Source organism: Heloderma suspectum, chromosome 5 (assembly GCF_057233095.1).
Source record: "Heloderma suspectum isolate Gila_16-S chromosome 5, 16-S_ref, whole genome shotgun sequence".
NCBI classification, from domain to species: domain Eukaryota; kingdom Metazoa; phylum Chordata; class Lepidosauria; order Squamata; family Helodermatidae; genus Heloderma; species Heloderma suspectum.
Genome location: NC_139462.1, coordinates 210615458 through 210628709, shown reverse-complemented (window position 1 = coordinate 210628709; position 13252 = coordinate 210615458). Strand labels below are relative to the sequence as shown.

General features: G+C 44.7%; 1 long non-coding RNA gene across 1 annotated transcript in view; it reads left to right on the top strand.

Annotated features, from left to right (window-relative positions):
- Positions 1 to 5899, top strand: part of LOC146345137 (uncharacterized) — a 44052-nt gene extending 38153 nt beyond the window's left edge. Inside the window, exon 3 of the long non-coding RNA XR_014791886.1 lies at positions 4485 to 5899. This is a non-coding gene — a long non-coding RNA (uncharacterized LOC146345137). The remainder of the gene's footprint in view (positions 1 to 4484) is intronic.
- Positions 5900 to 13252: the final 7353 nt, after the last annotated feature.

Below are 13252 nucleotides of genomic sequence, written 5' to 3'. Positions count from 1 at the left end.
GATACCCATAAACATTAGAATAATGGTGATTTTTTTCATGTTCCTGATTTAATTGTTATTGTAATGCTTCTACAACTGAAATAAATATTTAAATAGGAGTGCACGAAAGCCACTTACCTGGTCTCGCAGCTTGCTTCGCGGTGGGGGGGAGGCGCTTCGCTGCTCCCCCCGAAGTTCAGGCCGGGGGGGGAGGCTTCCCACCTCGCCCGGCTGAAATTTAGGCCGGGGGGGGGAGGCTTCCCGCCTCGCCCAGCCGAAATTCAGGCCGGGGAGGAGGCGCCTTGCCTCGCCCGGCCGCGAAATAAAAAGTTAAAAACAAAAGATAGGCTACATGATGATTAACGTAGCCTATCACGGCTAGATCTGCAAAGTCAGCCGTGATAGGCTACGTTAATCATCACGTAGCCTATCACGGGTGACTTAAAAAAAAAAAAAAGCGCGTACGCAAATGGCGGCCCCCATAGGGAGCCACCATTCGCGTTCCTTATTTGGTCACTGTAGTCTACGTAAATCTTTACGTAGACTACGGCGAAAATAAGGGCAACGCAAATAGCATTGCCCTTATTTTCGCCGTAGTCTACGTAATCTTTACGTAGACTACAGCGACCAAATAAGGAACGCGAATGGCGGCTCCCTATGGGGGCCGCCATTAGCCGTACGCGCTTTTTTTTTTTTAAGACACCTGTGATAGGCTACGTGACGATTTACCTAGCCTATCACGGCTGACTTTGCAAATCTAGCCGTGATAGGCTACGTTAATCGTCACGTAGCCTATCACGGGGCCGTTTTTTTTTTTACTTTTATTGGAATGGCGGCGGCGGCATCCGGTCAAAAGACCGGCTGCCGCCTCTGCCCCTGTCGAAGATCTGACAAACCGCCGCCAGGACCCGCCGCCGGGAGGGACATTCGGGAAAGGAAAGTCCCGTCCCGGGGGGGTGCGGGGGGCAGGGGAGGTGCGGAGAATTTCTCCCCGAAAGTACTTCGGGGGGCCGAACACATTGGCACTCGGCCCCCCGAAGTTTCGGGGAGAAATTCTCCCCCATCCCTATATTTAAATGATACATATTGAAATGATACATGTTTATCATTTTATTGCAACTGTTGCAACTAGTTATTAATTTTTTACATCTAAAACACAGGATTGGCGAAGAGGTGTATTTCATGTTTATAGAATAATAGAATAGTAGGGTTGGAAGGGGCCTACAAGACCATCAAGTCCAACCCCCTGCTCAGTGCAGGAATCCAAGTCAGAGCATCCCTGACAGATGGCTGTCCAGCCTCATCTTGAATGCCTCCAGTGTGGGAGAGCCCACCACCTCCCTAAGGAATTTGTTCCATTGTTATATTGCCACAACACAACAGTCAGGACGTTTTTCCTGATGTTCAGCCAGAATCTGGCTTCCAGTAACTTGAGCCCATCCATGTCCTGCACTCTGGGATGATTGAGAAGAGATTCTGGCCTTCCTCTTTGTGACAACCTTTCAAGTCCTTGAAGAGTGCTATACTATCTCCCCTCAGTCTTCTCTTCTCGAGGCTAACCATGCCCAGTTCTTTCGGTCTCTCCTCATAGGGCTTTGATTCCAATCCCCCAATCATCTTTGTTGTTTGCCCTCTGCGCAAGATACCTAGTTGCGGCCCTGCATGGGTCCTGGAAACAGCTGTTTGGGATGTGGGAGTACTCCCTCTGAAAGAGCAGGTATGCAGTTTAGGAATGGCCCTTGATCCAACATTATCACTTGAGGCCCAGATGGCCTTGGTTGCTCAGAGGGCCTTTTACCAACTTTGGCTGGTTTACCAGCTGTGTCCATTTCTGGACAGGCATAGCCTGGGCATGGTGATGCATGGTGAGGCTGCCCTTAAAGATGACCCAGAAGCTTCCCATAATGCAGAACTTGGCTGCTAAAATTTTGACTGGTTCAGCCAGATGTTACTGAGGAGCTCAGCCACAATGGCTTCTATACAAGTATTTTGTTGGCGTCACCCCAGCACCTTGTCTAATATGTTTTATTGTTCTGGAAAGGCTACATGGGCAAGGGACCATTGGCAACTAGGAACAAAAGGATCCTGAGGGATGCATGCTACTAGTACCTAATGTATTTACATTTCATAAACTGTGCGTCCTCTGCTCCAATTAAATTAATAGGAGTTACCCTCATGTAAGTATTGATTTTCCATAATCTGTTTCTTTGCTGCTGGACATCCCAGGATTTCCAAGCAGTTTACATAAAAATGCACACAACACGATATGAAAACCAATACAAAAACAGTATAAAACAATTAATACCTTAAAAACACTACAACAAAAGCAGTAAAGCAGAGCAGTGTCATGATCCGTTACAAGTCAGGGAAGGCCTGCATGAACAAAGGCATTTTCAGGAGGCGTTCGAAGTTCGCTACAGCTTCCAACTTTTAAATCACACACAAGAAAGCGTTCCTGAGAAGGCCCACTTACATGCCATTATCTGATGATACACTGTTGGTCATGGAATGGCCAATAAGGCCTTCTTGGAAGATCTCAGGGGTCAATTTGGTGAATATAGGGGAAGGTGGTCAGCTAGGTATCATGTCCCTGAGTTGTTTAATGGAATCATGGAATCATAGAACAGTAGGGTTGGAAGGGGCCTATAAGACCATCGAGTCCAACCCCAGGCTCAATGCAGAAATCCAAGTCAAAGCATCCCTGACAGATGGCTGTCCAGCTTCATCTTGAATGCCGCCAGTGTGCGAGACCCTACTACTTCCCTAGGTAATTGGTTCCACTGTTGTATTGCTCTAACAGTCAGGAAGTTTTTCCTGATAATCATTCCAGGAAGCTAGATCCCGGCTGAACATGTCAACAACAAAACCTTGAACATGGCTCTGTAGCTAATAGGAAGCCAGTGCAATTATTTCAATGCAGGTCTATTATCTGTATGGCTAAGCGCTCCACTGAGCATCCTAGCTGCTGCATTCTGTACTAGCTGCAGCTTCCAAACTAGGCCCCAAGGCAGTTCCACATAGATCACATTACAGTAGTCTAATTGTGAGGTTACCAGTGCATGAATCAATATGCAAACAATGAGAACTCTAGATAAATGCAAATGCCTTCCTAACATCTAAGTCACCACCTGAGTCAAGCAACCCATGAGGGTAACCTGAAGACTTGGCAGGAAGTGTGGTCCAATCCTGAAGCATCCTCCTCCAGATAGATCACCAAGTTAAACTCACTGCCAGGTATCCCTCATGGTTTATTTTGGACTGAGAACCTCTACCCCAGGGGCAGGCCACATGGTGCCCATGGTCACCAATGCAACCCTGGACACCTTTCTTGTTGCCTGCCAAGGCTCTCTACCCATCCCACTTTTTTTTAATTGACACATTTTCTTGCTGGCAGCTGGGATTGCTCTAAAAGAGGGTTCTGTTGGTGCTGAAAGCTGTGTGTTCAAAGGAGCTGTTTGATGTATTAGGGCTCAGACTCCACCTCTGCCTTGTACTCAGTCGTTTGGGTTATGTCCGTTGCCATGCTTCCCATGGCAGCCATTTTGTGGTGGTGCCCAGGATGTTTTTCCAATTGCCAAATGTGCCCACAGTCCAAAAATGTTGCCTATCCTTGATCTACCCATTTGTCACTTGGCAGCCTGGCTTTTGCCATGCCCAGTCAGGCAGCCCAAATTACACAAAAAAGCCAGGAGTCTAAGGAAGACTCCTGTTCCTCCAGGATCTAAGTTATTGTTACTTTTATTTAACCCTTGCTCAAGCACACCCAGAATTATTGCCTTCTTTAAGCTCTTTGCCTATACCCATATAACTGCCCTAGAGTCCAATCCCTCTTATTTCTGTTTCAGTTCTTTTTGTTTATATATTATATTTATATGTTCAGTCTTATTCACTTTTCTACACTGCCCTGGAATCCAGTGGGTGAAGGGCAGTTAAGAAACATTTCAAATAAATAAAAAAGAGCTTCCCTTTTCACTTCATTTCAGCATGAAGTGAAAAGCATTCATTATATGCTTTACATACACACACACACACACACACACACACCATTACAGAGCCATCCCCTGTGTATTATCAGTTCAAACACAGGATCAAATTGAGTGCCTGGCAGAATGTTTCATATTAGACTGAGCACACACCTTGATTCTATAGAAACTTTGAAAGCTGTATCAGCCACCACCTGGGGAACCACCAAGGAAATACTGCCACAGAATTTAGCACTAAGCTGAAACTGTCCAGCCAGAATTGAAGAGCTGATCCACACGTGAATCAGAATCACCATGCAGCTTTTCCTAGATTGTACCATTCCTGCCTAGGAAGCATCCAAATATTCAACTCTCAACCTGCATTTTGAATAGTATGGTCTAACCAAAGCTGCATCACATGATTCCTTTGCATGCTCCAATGACTCTGAAGTCACAATGAATGTGCATTAGTCTTGCTATGTCCTGAACATACCAGACAGGCCTGTTACATTTCCTCATATCCAATGCGCTTATTTTTAACAGTAACGTGTCCATGAACAGAGAAGCCAACCACAGAAGAAAGCTGCAAAAGTCCCTGGAGGAACAGTTGATGCTAATGTAATGGATCATCATCAGTGGCCTTCTTTTGGGTATTCAACTTCTGTCTGAATTTCATCCTAAAAAGTCTGCAATATAATGTACTAAGTTGAGCAAAATTTGGGATAATGTTCCAGGTGTTTTGATTAAAATGTTGTGTTTCATTCTGCTTTCTTTCCCCACCCCCTTCATACTGAACTCCATATCTAGAGTCTTCATTTCACACTTGTAGGAAACTTTTCTTATTATTTTTATTGCCTTTATTTTCTTTCATTCTTGAAGGCATAAAATCAGTACCTAACATTTTTTCCATGGACTGTGCATCTGTGTTTGACACAGTTCCCACAACACAGTTGTAGGCCTCCATTACGAAACATGACACTCTACTTATTGTTGACTCTTCAAGTTATTTCAGGAGTTAGGAAGAAAACTGTGTCTCTCCAAGTCAATAACATGCAATCGGTATTTATCACGATGGGTTGCTTGTTGGGCAGTGGAAAAGTCATCCAATATGTGGTCTAAGGGTTCACAAATCCATGAAGGAGTAGAGAAAAGGAAAAAGGAGTCAGTGTAAATATGATTATGGAAATGATGCCAGTTTGGAAATGAAAAGCTTGGTACCCATGGGCATTTTTTTAAATCAATGTGGATAAGCTTCCAGATAAAGCCACAATGCAAACCAAGCCAAGCATCTGGCTGCTATCCGTGAACCCAGCATAGAATCCAAGTTGTCAGAGGCCAACTGCACAAATATGAGAAAACACACACAAAGTATATGCATGTGGAGAGATCCAAAGCCAGGATCACCGCAAGACAGTTGTGCCAAGGGATCATCTTCTTTCATTCATTTATACCGAACTAAGTAAAACTAGGTATTGGATCAGCATGTATGTATATCTTTTTTCAGACTAACTTGGAACCTCAGCCTGTCTAGAATAACCACACAGGGCACAATCCATCCAAAATTAATTAAGCACTCTTAAGTACTGTTGATTTCAATATGGAAGGTTTAAGCACATACTTAGCTCTCCCATTAAAATTAAGAGGACATAAAGTTGCTTAACCTTGGCTGGATTTTGCCCATGGAATAAGAAAACAGAAATTATAGGCAAGTTCTCTGTGTTCTTTTACAAGATGGACACCAAGCCAACTTTCTTTTTCTTTTTCTTTTCTTTTTTCTTTCTTTTTCTTTTGAGTGGGGGAGGGAGTAAACAGATATGTCTTAGAGCATATGGGATTAAACTACTCATTATCTGGAAAACGGAGGAAGTAATCGAGTCAGATGAAAGATGAGCCTCTTAAAGACCTGATAATTAAACAAGAAAAGAATCTCACAACAGAAAATTACAACTCTGATAAGGAAAGACTTGTTGATGGACTCATTATTCGCTCTGTTTTCATGTAAATCTCAAAAAAAAAGGAAAGGGGAAAATATTGTTGGGGGGGGTTATTAAAAAAAACTTGTGCATTTCACAAGTTTGCATGTGGCAATCAAGGTTCTTTAACAGCATCCTTTTTAAATTGCCCAGGAGTAAATCACAAAGTGGGACTGTGAAACAGGCACTGTTGAACGCACTCTTGCCCTGTAGTGCTGATGTTTTCAAGGGTACCGTTTGCATTCCCTCTGCAAACCATTCTGTGCTGCTGTTTAATTAGCTTCTGATTGAAAAGTGTTGACGTCTTACGTTCTGTACTGCTAAATGGGTTCTCTCATGCTGAGAAATATGTAAATTTCGGGAAAGGCTTGAATAGATTGCCAGTGAGACTTTTAAATAATTTTAAAGACAAGAATTGAACTAGGCAGCCAACATGAGGATGTTCACAGCATCACAGGAGTATGGAGAACATAAATAACTCAGAGTCTTTAGCAGCCTGTGAAAAACAGCACACACATATGCCACTATAGGTAAACATCTAGAATCCTGTATATCTACATATAGAACACACACACACATGCACGCACGCACACACAGATAAATGTAAGGAAGACATGACTTAAATTAGTACTTTTCAGTCACTGTAATTGGATAAGAGTTGTAATTTAGCAAAAATATTTCTAATATGGGCATTCTTCAAGAAATGTTTGCTCTTGTAGCCTTTTCTTGAGAATTCCTCCTTGTTTCCTGTCCAGTTGTGATGGAAAACATTCAAGCTGGCCAGATGAGTCCTTCAGCCAATGCAACAATCAATTTGCTAGCTGCTCTGGGTCATTTACTAACTGAAGAGCCCCATTAAATTTTCTTTTAAAAATAAAAACATTTGTCAATATCAGGACTGGGGTGTGGACACTGGATTGAGGTGAGTCTGGAAACAGTGGCCCAAGGACTAGCCAGTAATCAGGACCAAAGATGAGAAACCAGTGGGAAAAGTCAAGAAGCAAGCTAAGAGTCAGGACCAAAGAACAAGTCAGGACTAGAGAGCCAACTGGATGGCAAGGTCAAGGAGCAAGCTGGAAGTCAGGACCAAAGAATAGCCAAGGTTGCATGAATACACCAGAGCTCAAGAAGACCTTGTTGCTCATGTAAGGCTTAGCTGGAACAAGGAGCCATCTGATAGTCCTTCCTGTCCAGCAGGATCCAATGGCCAGTCAAGGTAGGCAGAGTCAGTCCAGTCCAGGGCCTTAAAGTTTTGCTTGTTTGTTTATTATATTTGTATCCCACCTTTCTCCCACCATGGAACTCAAGGTGGCTACGTGTGGTTCCCAGGTGGTCTCCCCTCCAAGCACTGACCAGACCCAGACCTGCTTAGCTTCAGCAAGGCGGCTGCCTCATGTGCCTTCAGACTATGTCCTGGGAAGCTGAGAAGCTGCCATCCGCAGTTCAGTGATTCACCACTAGGGCTGGCATGGTAGGCATGGCTGGGCACCCACTAAGGGCCCACACCCCAGCACAGGCCATTGACAAGAGCCGGCTGGACTTGCCCCCCCCCTTCACCATTGCAACCTGCTTCCTCACTTCCTCTTGCTCTGGCCCAGACAACACTGGTGGCGAGAAGGCAGAGCAGTAGATGCCACGGCCTGCTTGCCCACTGACTCTCTGCCTGTCAAACAAGCAACTGGTAGTAATGATGAGAACGATGACGGGAAGCAACAGCAGCCAGTGACAAAAGTGGCGAGACAGTAAACTTACTGAGGAAGGAAGGTGTGGCAGATGTCTTTCCCCAATGGCCCTCAAAAACCTGGAGCCACACAGGGCACCTGTCCTCAGATCCTAGCCACTCCTGACAGTAAATATTCATGGACTCCATACACATGGACTCACGCAACAACAGAGGCATCAAAAGTGCTGTGGGTACTCTTACATATGCCAGAACTAACAAGAGTTTTAAAAAGAAGCATGTGCATTTAATTTGCAGCTTGGCTGATTAAAATTGGTCCTCAGTGAGTAAAATGCCAAAAACAACTTGACAGCACAATCCTATGTTTTTGTTTTCTCTCGGACGTATTTCCCACTTTGTTCAACGGCGTGAGCAAAGTCTCTTGACTAGGGATGTATGAAAGCCTTACCTGGCTCTGCGACGGGCAATCCGCGGTGGGGGGGAGGCACTCTGTCCCTCCCCCTGGAATCCTCCCCAGCCGGCTCCGCTCAGCGGTGGCTCCATGGAGCCGGCAGCCGGGGGCCGCTGCGGCCACAAATGGCGGCCATCGTAGCAGCCGCCATTTGTGTCCTTGCAGTCAGCCATGATAGGCTACGTAAGTATTTACATAGCCTATAACGGCAAAGAGCAGGGATGCAAATGGCGGCCGCTACGCCATTTGCGTGGCTGCTCTTTGTTGTAATAGGCTACGTAAATACTTATGTAGCCTATCACGGCTGACTGCAAGGACGCAAATGGTGGCCGCTACAATGGCCACCATTTGCGGCCGCAGCAGCCCGGCCGCAGCCAGCCAGGAGACCAGCCGGAGCCGCCACCGCATCTGCTGCTGGAGCCGCCACCGCCTCCGCATCCACTGCCAGGTATGCTCCATCCTGGGGGGATTTCGCAGGGTGGTGGCGGGGGGAGGCTGTTCTGCCATGGATTCCGAGGGGGGCGGATTCTAAGGAATCCGGCCTCGCTGGAGTCCATGGCAGAATTCTCTGACATCCCTACTCTTGATGACAAGGGTCATGAACCTCAGTGACAGCTCAGTTCCAGCAAATGAGCTACTACAGTTGAATGTATAAGAGAACCAGCATGGTGTAGTGGTGAGACTGTTGGACTCGATGCTGGGAGATCTGGGTTCTAGTCTCTACTCAGCCATGGAAGCTCACTGGTGTCTGCATGACTTTGGGCCCGTCACAGGCTCTCAGCCCAGCCTACCGCACAGGGTTGTTGTTGCTGTGAGGATGAAATGGAGAGCAGGAGGATTATGTATGCCGCCCTGGGTTCCTTGCAAGAGGGAAAAAAGAGGGGATATAAATGCATTCAATCAATCAATCAATGATGAAAATGCCTTATATGAGTCAGACCTTATATGAGTCTATTTAACCCAGTCCTGTTTATTCAGACTCAGATTAGTTCATCAGACCCTTGAGCAAAAGGTTTTCCAGCCCTGAGTGTAGCAGTAAATGCTGAAATACAAACATTCATTATGGTAGTTCCCACAGCCATGTCCCCAAGGAGAATTGAAACATGCAGGCAGCAGTGTTGATTTATATCAAAAAGCCCCTTCTAACAGTTTTTCTTTCTGCCAGAAGCAGGTCATCTGTAAAACTAAAGGGTCTGAAATGCTCATTCAAAACAAGGCTATCCCAAAACACATTGCATTACAACAGGGGTAGCTCACAATTATAAAATCAATTCAGTGGAGGCTGGTGGCTCTGATTTCGGTGGGGCTGTACGATCCATCCTGGGTTTCAGTCAGAACCATCCAGAACTCTAAAGGAGTTATCCAAAGTGCTCAACCCTATCACCAAATAGGTTCAGCACCTTGGATAGCTCTTTCAGAGTTCTGGCTGGTTCTGACTGAACCCCATAATTTATTTTTATTTTTATTTTATTTATTTATTTATTTATTAAATTTATTGGTCACCCAGCCACTCTGGACAATGTACAGAATGTATAAAAGAACAATTTCAAACAATAAAATTCTACAGTAAAAACGTCATATTTCTAAAATTACCCTAACCCACCCCAAATGCCTGCCTGAACAAACATGTTTTTAATGCATGGCGGAAGCTCATTAAAGAGGGGGCATGGCAGAGTTCCCTAGGGAGGGAGTTCCACAGAGTGGGAGCCACCACAGAGAAGGCCCTCTCCCTTGTCCCCACCAGTCTAGCTGTCCTGGCTGATGGGACAGAGAGAAGGCCATCCGAGGCCGATCTTGTTAAGCGGCCTGTCTGGTGCTGCTGGAGGCTCTCCTTAAGATAGGCTGGGCCGGAACCATATAGGGTTTTAAAGGTCAAAACCAACACCTTGAATTTGGCCCGGAAAAGAACTGGAAAATGACTGGAAAACAGAATGGATTCACAGCCCCACCAAAGTCAGAGCCACAAGCCTCCACTGAATCCCCCTTCCTCCCAGCTACAGTGATGACTGCAACTAAGCTCAGAGGGAATTGGGAATCCCAAGGGCTGTGGCAGATGACATCCTCTCCCCTGCTCATGAAAACATCCCAGCACTTCAACCTTGTGAGCCCTGGCTCCACTATACCACCATTAGCAGTCCTTCAACCTGTGCTTCCCCTGCCATCAGGTGGGATATACATGTTCCCCAAGGGCACTTTACACTGCAGAATTTACACCAAAGTGGACTTACAGTATAGTCCTCCCATGACATCGTTGTATTTGTCAGATGCATCATGTCCCCAAATTTCAGCCTCTTGCCAATTACCGTTTTCTTTCTGGGAAAAAAAAAAATCCCCAATATGGGGCATAAAATATCCCCAGAATCTTTTGGTATTGCCATTGGGGTGTCGTTATGTCCTCAAAATGAAGCAACGCGTGTGTGTGGGGGGGGATAAAATGTTCTCATGGGGTTTTCCAAAGAAAACTGCTCTAGGGAAGCATGCTTAAATATGCTTGATGTCATTAAGTTGAGATTTCATTGGGGAAACATTTACCTCACCAGAGACAGGTTTCTTTAGGGGTTAGAGAAATACTCCACAAGACCAAAACATTAGCAATGCAGTTTTACCTAAAGTTTTACACTAACAGTTATGATATATTTCTCATGCTTTGAGTTTAAAACTTACTTCTGATATCCCAAGATAGGGATGGTAAAATTAGGGTAGTAAATTTTTCCCCAAACACATGTGTGTGTGTGTGTGTGCACGCACGCGTGCACGTGCACACTCGCGTGTGACCGTGTGTGTGTCAGATTAACTGGAAATTGAATTTTGGACTTTGTACATGAAGACCACATGCTCCATCATGGAACTGAGCCCTCCATTTCTCGGCTCTAGCTTTCAGTTAAACATTGTGCATAATGTCAAGCTGTAGTGTGATACACTGATGCAAAGCATTTAAAAATCTGGTCTAAACCATTCATATATGAATTACAATTTCATAAATCTGCACATTACCAGACCTTCAATATAGGCTGCCTTTGGAAGGAAATTTAATAAACAAATGTTACCACCCATAGTTAGAAAGAAATGCCATTTTAATATGTTTACTTGTATTGGCTGCTAAGGGAGCATAGCAGCATTAAAATGCTCTCAAAAATAAACACAGGCCTTTAATTTTAAGCCCAGTTGATCAAAATTGGCTCTTGCTGACTGATCAGTCAAAGAGACAACAAAGATTACTTTAGACTGCATTGAATTAAGTGGGATTTTCAGTAAACAACACACATAATGTGTTCATTGTTTAATCTACTGTTGGTTGATTAATCTACTGATTAAGGCTGCAATTCTATACCCACCTACCTTGGAATATGCCCCATTGAACTATGGGACTTACTTTTGAGTAGACATGTATAGGATTCCACTATCCCAGTGTCCATGGAGCAAGTCCCGAGCTCCATGGGACTTAATTTTGAGCAGCCATGCAAAGCTTCTAACCCTCATATTTACAGGGGCAATATGAATTCTTTTCCATGTTCTTTGCTCTGTATCACTCAAAGGATTTTTTTTTCTGAGATTCCCAGCAGCAAAATTAGGAATGTACCCCTGTAAGAACAAAAAACCACTAATGCCCTATATAGTTATCTGGCATTGGTCAAAAGGAAATATCTCCAACAAAAAAAAAAAGGCTTTCAGTTATCACAAGGCACCACATAAAAGGCTTTAATTTCATATATTGTAAAAAGCTTACAGCTGTGTTTGTCTTTCATATCAGTGTCATTTAAGTACACATCTACTTAACAATTCCTCTGGTTGGCCGTCTGCCTGAGATGAATGTTGTCTTCCTTATTTTGTTGTGAAATACCAGTTGACTGAGCATCCCACCCACTTTCCTCTACAGTTTTCCAAGTCATGCAAGATCGATATGAGTTCCATAGCCATGTTCACTTGGCTTGCATGGTTAACTGCACGAGGGCCTTTACTCTTCTCATAGACTCATAGGGTTGGACTGCAAGCTCTAAAATCAGACTGTAAGCTCATTTGCCAACCTGCAATGGTCTGCTTCCAATTGCCGCCTTTTCTTTGAGTCTGTGCAGAGAAATGGGGTTCAAGCGACATGCCGAGATCACGAAATGATAACATGGGAAAGCAGAAGTAAAGATAGCTTTAAAGGAGAAAGAAACAACAACAGTAAACCCCACACACCTGCTGAAACACCCAAATAGAGAGACAGGTGGAGGAATTGGTTTTCAAAAAACAGTGTGGGAAATACCTTAAGCAAACCTGACACGTCTCTGTAAATCCTGAAGAAAAGGAGCGTTCCTGTCTTTGATAGGTTTCCCTATTACAAAAAGACATTAAGAACAATAGCAGCCCAACCCCTATGGTTCTTTAGAAGTTTAAAGAGGAGCTTAGAGTGTTTAATGAAACACCAGGTGAGTAACTAGGAAGATAGTTGTTGGAGTTTAAAGGTAGGGTGTTTTTTTGTTTGTTTTTTCCTTTTCTTCCTTTCTGATCTTTGGGTCTCTTCCACCAGGGGAAAAGATAGGGGGGTAGCTATTCCGAGCAGTAGGGATGTATGAAAGTCACTTACCTTTCATGGATTCTGTTTATGGTTGGCGGGGAGGTGCTCCGTTCCTCCCCCCCCCACTGGAATCCTGGCCGGCCGGCTGTGCTCCGCAGGGATTCTGCGGAGCCGCCAGCCAGCTCCGCCAGCAGCCAGACATCCGGCCGCTGGCTAGCAGGGATGCAAATGGCGGCGGCCGTAGCCACCGCCGTTTGTGTCCCTGCAGTCAGCCATGATAGGCTACGTAAATGTTTACATAGCCTATCATGGCTGACTTAAAAAAAAAAAATCTACGCTATTTGCGTTCCCCTTATTTTCGCCGTCGTAGCGAAAATAAACATTTAATCTACGTAAATGTTTACGTAGACTAAGACATGTCAAAAGGAACGCAAATGGCGGCGGCCATGGCGGCCGCCATTTGCGTACGTGTGTGTGTTTTTTTAAAAAAAAAGTCAGACATGATAGGCTACGTAAACATTTACGTAGTCTATCACATTTTTTTTTTAAACCTAGCCGTCATAGGCTATGTAAATCTTTACGTAGCCTATCACTTTTTAAAAAAAAAAACTGGAAATAGCTGCGGCGGCAGCCGGTCAGAAGTCCGGCCACCGCCGCCAAACCGCCGCTGGAGCAGCCGCTGGAGCCACCGCCGCCGCCAGGAAG